The sequence below is a fragment of the Scylla paramamosain genome, chromosome 41 (assembly GCF_035594125.1).
Source record: "Scylla paramamosain isolate STU-SP2022 chromosome 41, ASM3559412v1, whole genome shotgun sequence".
Taxonomy (NCBI): domain Eukaryota; kingdom Metazoa; phylum Arthropoda; class Malacostraca; order Decapoda; family Portunidae; genus Scylla; species Scylla paramamosain.
In genome coordinates this window covers 692,501-702,022 of record NC_087191.1, presented here as the reverse complement: position 1 = coordinate 702,022, position 9,522 = coordinate 692,501, and the positions used below count along the sequence as shown (strand labels likewise).

At 40.4% G+C, this 9,522-nt stretch overlaps 1 protein-coding gene across 1 annotated transcript in view; it reads left to right on the top strand.

Moving 5' to 3' along the window:
* The first annotated feature begins 6,182 nt into the window (after nucleotides 1-6,182).
* Nucleotides 6,183-9,522, top strand: part of LOC135092776 (L-asparaginase-like) — a 106,505-nt gene continuing 103,165 nt past the window's right edge. The window contains 1 exon segment of the mRNA XM_063991452.1: nucleotides 6,183-6,249. The gene's annotated coding sequence lies outside the window, so the exon portion shown is untranslated.

The following is a 9,522-nucleotide window of genomic DNA, read 5'->3' as shown; positions in this document are numbered from 1 at the left end:
TCCTCTGGTTTTCTTTTTCCACGTAGAAAAAATGATTGAAGTTAGAAAGGTGAGTGAAGTAAGAAGATAAGAAAAATAAATATATAATCAGTGGTGTAGGAAAGAAAAAAAAATATAATCAGTGAAGAAAGAAAGGTTAGATAAAAAAAAAAAAAATCAGGAAGGGTGGAAAAAAAATGAAGATAGAGATTGATCTATATTACCTGCTGGTCAAAGTGCGTGGCCTTAAAAACGTCCAGTGTGTCGTAGATTTATGTACGTGATAACACATAGTGATTCCCAAAGGATCTTCCCATGATGCTCCTTTCTTTAATTCCACAGTGAGCACAGCCCTAAAGTCTACATATTTACATACTTTTAATTCATATTTAAGCATTGCGTAAGAAATCAGACCTACTTCGATTAAAACAAAACAACGCAGGTACGAGATATCTTGATAAATATTTTTACGAAGTAATCTCAAATTTTAAACAATGATATTATGAACAGGTGACCTCGTCGTACCCTCTTACATTCTCCACACGCTGCTCTAGATGATCAGTTGTAGAATTTCCGAGCTGCATTTTCAAAATACTTCGGCAACCTATTCAACTATAAACAGATTTCTTGATGAAATGTGTGTGTATATGTGTGTGTGTGTGTGTGTGATTGTAAACTTAGATTAACAGGCTTTATTGAAACTTGTTGGGATTCTTAAGGGTATTATCATGATTCTGTAGAGAGAGAGAGAGAGAGAGAGAGAGCAATTAAGTGCCAGTCCCTAATACATCAGTTGATATTTCCAAACCCATCAGTGCCTACATTCCGAAACGCTCAGCGCTCTCACCACGACTATTTTCAAAGGCCACAGAGATGATTAGCCGGGTTCTCACGAGTGTTTCATGTTAATAATGTACAAATCTTGTTAATTTGTCACTAGAACCGTAAAAAAAAAACACCCTTAAAAACCCTTGTCACTTTTAACTAGAGCCTTTTGAATGTAGTGGAGATACGGCGCAGAAGTTTCAGAATAAGGTTCCTGTGGAGATTAAGTAAATTCTAAACACGGAGGGAGCTGAGTATGCTTCTTGACTTTACGACCATGAATATACACATCGTCCTGGTGGCGGCGCTGTGCATCACCAACAGCCTAGTGCCACGTGGCCAGGTATTGGCTTGGTACTTGTAGCAGTTTCAATTACCTGTGATAGTGAGATGAGCACCGTATTCAAGAGAGAGGCTTGAAGACACTTCTTTTTTTAATATTGCCAGAGTATATATTGCGTTGGATACCCTTTTCTGGAATGTCTTGCTGATGTATAGACAGATGTATTGCAGTGCATCGAGCTGGTGCCTGATTTCAACTTGATGATATAGATGAAAAAATCCTAACCCTAGTCCTGTACTTCAAAAACACCTTGCACTCTCACCGCGACTATTTTTAAAGGCAACAGATGATTAGCCAAGTTCTCAAGAGTGTTTCTCCTGTTAATAATGTATAAATGTAAAAAGAAACGTAAACACCCTTAAAAAATTCGTATAAATTCACTACACATATTTTCAAAGGCCGCAGAGACGATTAGCCGAGTTCTCGAAAGAGTTTTTCTTGTTGATAATGTAGGAATCTTGTTAATCTGTCACTAAAACCACAAAAAATCTCCCTTAAAAACCCGTGTCATTTCAACCAGAGCCTTTTGAATATAGTGGAGGCGCAACGCAGAAGTGTTGCAGAATATAGTCTCTGATCATTATTACAGTTTTGAAAGATACTCGTTATTCAAGCCTAGCAAATAAGTAGATAGGAGGAAACAGGTTCATGAAAGTGGAATTAAGTTGAGGTTGTTAGTAGGGCAGGAGATGAGAAAATATTGATAGGATTAAGTTATGTGGGTATTATACAGGGAAGGACTGCCACGTGTAGGCTCAGCGGCTCAGTGCACCACCCCTTGTGTTATTTAAAAAGATACAGCCAGCTATTTGCCGCACAGCCTCGAGGACAAGAGCGGCCGAGGCAAGGCGTTGAGTACACACCGCACAAGTAAATGTCATATCTTCTGCATATGACTACAAAACCCGTCACACTTCAGGATATAATTATGAGAGAGAGAGAGAGAGAGAGAGAGAGAGAGAGAGAGAGAGAGAGAGAGAGAGAGAGAGAGAGAGAGAGAGAGAGAGAGAGAGTGGTGGTGGTGGAGGAGGAGGTATGAGAAGAAAGGGGATGGTGGATAGGGACGGGAAGAGGGCTGTCGAGGGTGAGAGGAAGTAGACAGGCCCAAAAGATTCACGCTAACGGTAACTTCAGCCAATGGCAATTGAAAAAAAAAAAAATCGCTTTGCTTTCGTAAGATATGTAGAAAAGCTCCTTCGTCAGTCTGGACATGATTGTACAAACTCTTTATTTTGCATTATACTTAACTGACACCCCAACGTGAGTCTGGCCTAACCAGCACGAGGACCAGAGCCAGGAACACACATGCATCGCAGCACACAACACATTTATAGCCTACAGTAGTTACCATGACCCGTATCCTGAAACACTAAACATTACTGACCGCACCTCAACTACTTTCCAAAGGCTCTGGTTGAAATGACAAGGGTTTTTAAAGGTGATTTTACGGTTCTAGTGACAAACTAACAGTATTTCGATATTACTAAATGGAGAAACAGTCTTGAAAACCCGGCTAATCATCTCTGTGGCCTTTGAAAATTGTTGTGGTGGATAAGCGGGCTTTTAAGGGTGCTTTTACGGTTCTAGTGACAAATTGACAACATTTCGACATTAGTAACGGGAGAAACAGTCTTGAAAACCTGGCTAACCATCTCTGTGACCTTTGAAAATTGTTGTGGTGGTTACACGGGTTCTAGTGACAAATTAACATTTCGACATTACTAACGGGAGAAACAGTCTTGAGAACCCGGCTAATCATCTCTGTGGCCTTTGAAAACAGACGTAGTGAGAGAGCAGAGCGTTTCTGAGTATCAGCACATATCAACAATCAACAATACCAGCAAGCATACGCCCCCTCACATGCAGCACATAACACTTTTATTTTTTTCTCACACTCTAGCTCGTCATTCTTTATTAAACCAAACAGCCTACGTAGTTAGTCAAGAAGTCAGTCACTGTCAGAAACGCTTTGCTGTCTCACCACGACTATTTTCAAAGGCCACATAGATGATTAGCCGGGTTCTCAAGACTGTTTTCCTGTTAATGATAAAGAAATCTTATCAATTTGTCACTATAGCCACAAAAAAAAAAAAAAAAAAAAAAAAAAATTGAAAATCCGTGTCACCAACTAAAACCTTTTGAAAGAAGTGGAGGTGCGGCGATGTGTTTCAGAATATGGTCCTTGAAAGACAACGGCGTATTACCCAATCCCCGGGGCACAACGCGTGGTGAAGTCATGATGTGCGGACAGTTTCCATGCAGTGGTAAGGACAAACTTGCGTGAGAAGAATTAAGGGTGTGAATGGTGTGGTGAATGTCAATGAGTTAGGGGTGTTACCAAGATGCTTTTCTAGCTTTCTCTCGTGTGAAGCTTGCGTGGGAAACAGAGGGAGATATTACCTGGATCTTTCTATGCCTCCTGTGTAAAGACCGTATTTTGACACACTGCTCTTTCACCACGACTATTTACAAAGGCGACATAGATGATGAACTTGGTTCTCAAGACTGTTTTTTCTTGTTAATGATGTCAAAATCTTGTTAATCTGTCACAAGAATTGTAAAAACACCTTTAAAAACTCGTGTAACTTAGCCATGACTATTTTCAAAGCTCAATGAGATGATAAACTTGGTTTTCAAGACTGTTTCTCTTGTTAATAATGTAGAAATCTTGTTAATCTGTCACTAGAACCGTAAAAAGCATCCTTAAAAACTCGTGTAAGTTCACCACGACTATTTTTTAAAGCCCACAGAGATGATTAGCTGAAGAATTCTAGAGTGTTTCATCTGTTAATGATGTGAAAACAATCTGTCACTAGAACCATAAAAAAAAAATAAAAAAAAATAAAAACCAGCTAACTTCGACTAGAACTTTTTAAATGTATTGGAGGTGTGACGCAGAAATGTTTCAGAATATGGTTCCTGTATAGTTCTTTATCGTGAGGCCTTTCGTGGTGCAATGCAAGGTTCGTAGAGTAAATAGTCTTTATCTCTGCACCTGTCCGGCCGGGATGGAATTCCCGTGTTGCGCTGATTCAGGCTGTCCGTTGAAGGGTTTCTGAATCCTTTAAGCTTATAACGGATAACCCTACGCGCTGCATCCTGACTGAGGAAGGATATTTTCGTTTTGATCAACTAGTTGCTAAGGATGAGTTGTGGTGCGCATCACGTTCCGCTGGTGGTGTTCCAGTTACACCGCAGAAACTGTTTTTTTTTTTTTTTTTCTTTTTTACCGTTGGTTTAGAAAACATCTTTTTTTTTTCTTTTTTTACTGTTTCTTTTTTTTTCAATCACATCCAGACTATAGATCATAATTTTCTTATATTCCCAAGAGTGTAAGGAAAATAGAAATACTTATCCTGGATATATATATATATATATATATATATATATATATATATATATATATATATATATATATATATATATATATATATATATATATATATATATATATATATACAGATAGATAGATAAGTAGATTGCTTGATTGATATATGGATAGATATATTTAGAAAGATAAATCAATTCGATCATATTTTCATTGTTAAATTTTGGATAGAAAAACTTTAAAGAGCTGGCAGTCACTCCTGCGACGAGCAGCCAAGGGCGGGAGTGTTGTTTGGCCAGGAAACACATTTCATCATTTACACAGATACGTTTCCGTACACATCGGAACGAAAAATGGGGCACGAGAGAGAGAGAGAGAGAGAGAGAGAGAGAGAGAGAGAGAGAGAGAGAGAGAGAGAGAGAGAGAATGCAGTGGTTGGAGCATGCAAGGACGAAAATGAAGGACAGAGTGAAGCATGTGAAGGGAAGAGGTGCGCGAAGAATAAAAGTGAAGAGTATGCAAGAAGGGAATGCAAGGACAGAAACAGATAAAGGAAAGTGGTGGGACACGTGAGAGATACAGAAAGGAGGGAGACGTGACCGAACATAAAGAAACGAACGTAGAGACAAGAATAACTGGAGACTTCAGCAACTTTCATAAGGCCCATAATCTGACACGCTTTGCTCTCTCACCACGACTGTTTTCAAAAGCCACAGAGATAAACCAGTTTCTCATGAAAGTTTTTTTTTTTTTCTGTTGTTACTGTATAAAGCTCATTAATCTATCACCAGAACCCTAAATGCACTTCTACAAATTTGTGTAACTTCAACTAGAGATTTTTTTAAGTAGTGTAGGTGCGGCGCAGAAGTGTTTCAGAATATGATCCTTTATAAGATAAATAAGCAGAGGAAACATGGTAGCGAGACAAGGAAAGTGAAAACAACTAGGCGAAGACAAACAATGGCGTAGGTGGAAGGGAATGCAAAGACAAGAATAAGTGGAAATTTCAGGAACCTTAGTCATATATTAGATAAACTAAGCCGAAACAGCCAGGTCACTCAGGCAGCGAGGCAAAAATAAAGTGAGAACTACGGAAGGACAGACGTGAAAGGAGAGAGAGAAGTGATCGAACATATAGGAAGAGAATGCAGACGAAAGTAAGTGAAGATATCAAGAACCTTTGTCGCGTATTTGAGATGCAAAGGACAGAAGTTAGAAGTATATGGCAGAGAGAAAGAGAAAGGAAGGAGACGTGACCAAACATACAGGAAGGGAATGCAGAGGCGAGAAGAATAAGGGGATATTTCAGGAACCTTCGTCATGTATTAGAGGAAAGAGATGCACATGATTGAAGTTATTGGCGAGAATGTAATAGCGGATGAACCCCACGAAAGATTAGTTAGTCAAAGAAGAAGAGAAAGAAGAAGAAATAGCGAGGCAAGGGCATTGTGGACATGTGGAGGTGTTGCAAGCCAGCGCGTGGCAAGTTTCTCATTACGTAACGTTGTGTATCATCACTTTCCGAGCCTGGCAGTGGGAGTGACGTGCCACACCTCAGCCTCCACCAATCACAGTCCTCATATTCTCCTACGTCACTCACCACCAGCGAATCAGAGCCCCCAGCTAGAGGCTCACACCACGTCTCGACCAATGGGGGTAGAGTATTGAGTGCAGGCAGTGACGTAACACACCGCCATGCTTTAAAAAGATAAATACACTAAACAGCGGCAGTCAGTCTGTTGAAGTGAGAGGTGGAGGTGTTGCCGCTCCTCAGGTATGTTTGCACCACACCTGTGAAGAGTAACACTACGTAACAGTTACACATTACTGTACTAACTGGAGTTCACGTATTGCGAGATGTGTGTGGTTGGGTAATACTTCTCTGTATATCATGTTTTCTTGGCATCAGAGATATAAACCAAACCTGCTGTTATTTGTTGATTATTATTGCCTCGTTTACTTCATTACCTACCAATTACACATTACTAACCGGACAGACATTATAGTTTTCACATATTTCAAGGTGTGTTTGGTTTGTTAATATTTCTCAGCGTATCATGTTTTCTTGGCAGTTATTTCTTTATTATTATTACCTCGTTCAGTTCATCACCTTCCAGTTACACATTACTCTGGCAACATGAGAGTGTATAGTGGTGTTTATGTATTTAAATTCGTGGTTAGTTAATGTGAGAAGTATTCTGTTGGTATGCATGTTTAGCAAGGTGGGGTTTATTAAAATGGGAAGTGTTCTAATGGTGTTTATGCATTGCAAGGCGTTGTTTGTTGATGTGAGAAGTATCTAGCTGTGTTTATGTACTGCAAAGCGTGTTTAGTTATAAAAAAAAAGTATTCTGTTGATGTTTATTTATTGCAAGCGCACCTGTAGTTATTTCCCAACCACTATTGCCTCGTATATTAATAAACTAACGTAAGTGCTATTCCAGTGGTGTTCGTGTATTGCAAGGCGTGGGAAATCAGTTCTCTTATGTATATGACCGTTCCTTGGCACTAAAGAGCTTACCTGCAGTCATTTCCTAACCATCTCACGTTGCTTAGTTCACTTCAGGATGTACTTTGGATGTTGCAAGTCGTGGGCTATGGGTGACAGTTCATGTGTCTTATGCTTACTGACGTGACATACAAAGTGAATGGTGCAGTGCTTAGCCTGGTTACGAGAGAGAGAGAGAGAGAGAGAGAGAGAGAGAGAGAGAGAGAGAGAGAGAGAGAGAGAGAGAGAGAGAGAGAGGAGGGGGGGAGCTGCAAGAAGCCATCAGGCCTACACGGGGCAGTCCCTGTTTAACACTGCCTATTTCCACTGAGAGAGAGAGAGAGAGAGAGAGAGAGAGAGAGAGAGAGAGAGAGAGAGAGAGAGAGAGAGAGAGAGAACGAACTTAACGAATATTTAACTTTAGAATAGAACATAATGAACTTAAGAGAAGCTGTAAGAAACCAGCAGTCCCTGTTAGACACATGCCCACCTGCCATCCTCATCTATGAATTGATCTAATGTTTTAGGGCTCCGTTATCAAGACTATATATATTCTGAAACCCTTCTGCGCCACACCTCCGCGACTTTCAAAAGGCTCTAGTTGAAGATACACGTGTTTTGAAGTGTTTTTATGGCTCTAGTGACAGATTAACAAGTTTCCACATTATTAGCAGTAGAAACTCTTTTGAGAATCCGGTTAATCATCTCTGTGGCCTTGAAAAACCGTTTTAGTGAGAGTTTATGAATACAGGCCTCAGGCACACACCTCGCCCATCCATCTTTCCTTCGTGTTGGTCGATTTGGGAAAAACCTGAGGAAGGTGAACTGTGGAAACCCGGGTGTCAATGTCGCCCTGCTTGCCATATTCCGACACGCTTTGCTCGACTATTTTCAAAGGCCACATAGAAATCTTCTCAATTTCACTAGAACCGTAACAACATCCTTAAAAACTCGTGTTACTTCAATTGGAGCCTCTTGAAAGTAGAAGTGCGGCAGAAGTCTTTCAGAATACGGCCCTGTACAGTCCCGGGGTGAGGGATGTTATCAAACACAGGTTCAGAGGGGAATGAGGCTGAGATAAGAGCTAAGGCCACACACTGCTGTGGCTCGTATTCTGAAACACTTCTGCGCCGCACCTCCACAATTTTCAAAAGATTATGTAGTTGGAGTTACGGGTTTTTAAGTGTTTATTTACGGTTCTAGTGACATATTAGAAAGGTTTTTATAATATTAACAGAAAAAACACTCTCGAGAACCCGGCTGATTATCCCTGTGGCCTTTGCAAACAGTCGTGGGGAGAGACCAAAAGCAGAGTTTCTGAATACTATCCTTTTGTTTGTGTCCTTAGCCTGCCACAGAATGCCCCCCCCCACCTCTCTCTCTCTCTCTCTCTCTCTCTCTCTCTCTCTCTCTCTCTCTCTCTCTCTCTCTCTCTCTCTCTCTCTCTCTCTCTCTTCCCGGCCTTATATTTATATTATATAAAATATAAATCTAAGGATATAATCCTCACTTTGTATAACTCTTTAGTCCGTCCCCTTTTGGAATATTGCGCTCAAGTATGGTGCCCTTACTACCAGAAAGACATTGATGAATTAGAAAGAGTTCAGCGTTGAGTAACAAAAATGATACCAAGCCTAAGAAATAAATCATACGAAGAGCGTCTTAAAGAATGAAATCTTTTCCCATTAACACAAAAAAAGACTAAGAGGCGACTTAATACAGGTGTCTGAAATTATCAAAGGCATTGATAACATGGACTGTAGTAAATATTTCACGATAGACTCTTCATATTACACACGCGGTGGGGCCGTTCAAAATTGTTGGGAAATCCTTTAACTCTCACGAATCAAAAAATCATTTTTTTTTCCATCGAGTAGTTAGTGTATGGAATGTGTGTGTGTGTGTGTGTGTGCAACACCGCTGAGACTTTTAAACTCCATCTTGATAAATATCTTGCCTGTAATCTGTGGCTAACAGCGTTTGTTTGTTAGTGATTAACTTCCTTGCCTTCAGGAAATGAGGGCACCTCATTTCATCTATTTTCTTTCTTTCCCCCGTTTTTTTTTTTTTTTTTTTTATCTTCTCCAACCCCGTAAGGTATTTCTTTCCGACCTGTTTTTCCTGTACGGCTTATGTCGGAGGGAGGGAGGGTGGGAAGAGAGCCTTCTGCTTTCCTGTCCTTTTCTTCTATCACCTTAGTAATCCTAGGTCAGGTCAACTCGTGAGGACCGCAAGGTCTGTTGGGGCGTGTTTCTCTCTCTCTCTCTCTCTCTCTCTCTCTCTCTCTCTCTCTCTCTCTCTCTCTCTCTCTCTCTCTCTCTCTCTCTCTCTCTCGCGGCGTGACTGACAGAGCGTTACTTGGCAAACAAATTAAACCCCATTTGTTGATTTTGTGTCTCTAGACAGGCAGGCAGGCACAGAGAGAGACATTTGATTAGTGAGTCAGTCGAGGTCAGTCAGTCAATCAGTGAATCAGTCAATCAGTGAGTCAGTCAGTGAGTCAATCACTGAATCAGTCAATCAGTGAGTCAGTCTGAGTTAGTGAATCAATCACTCAGT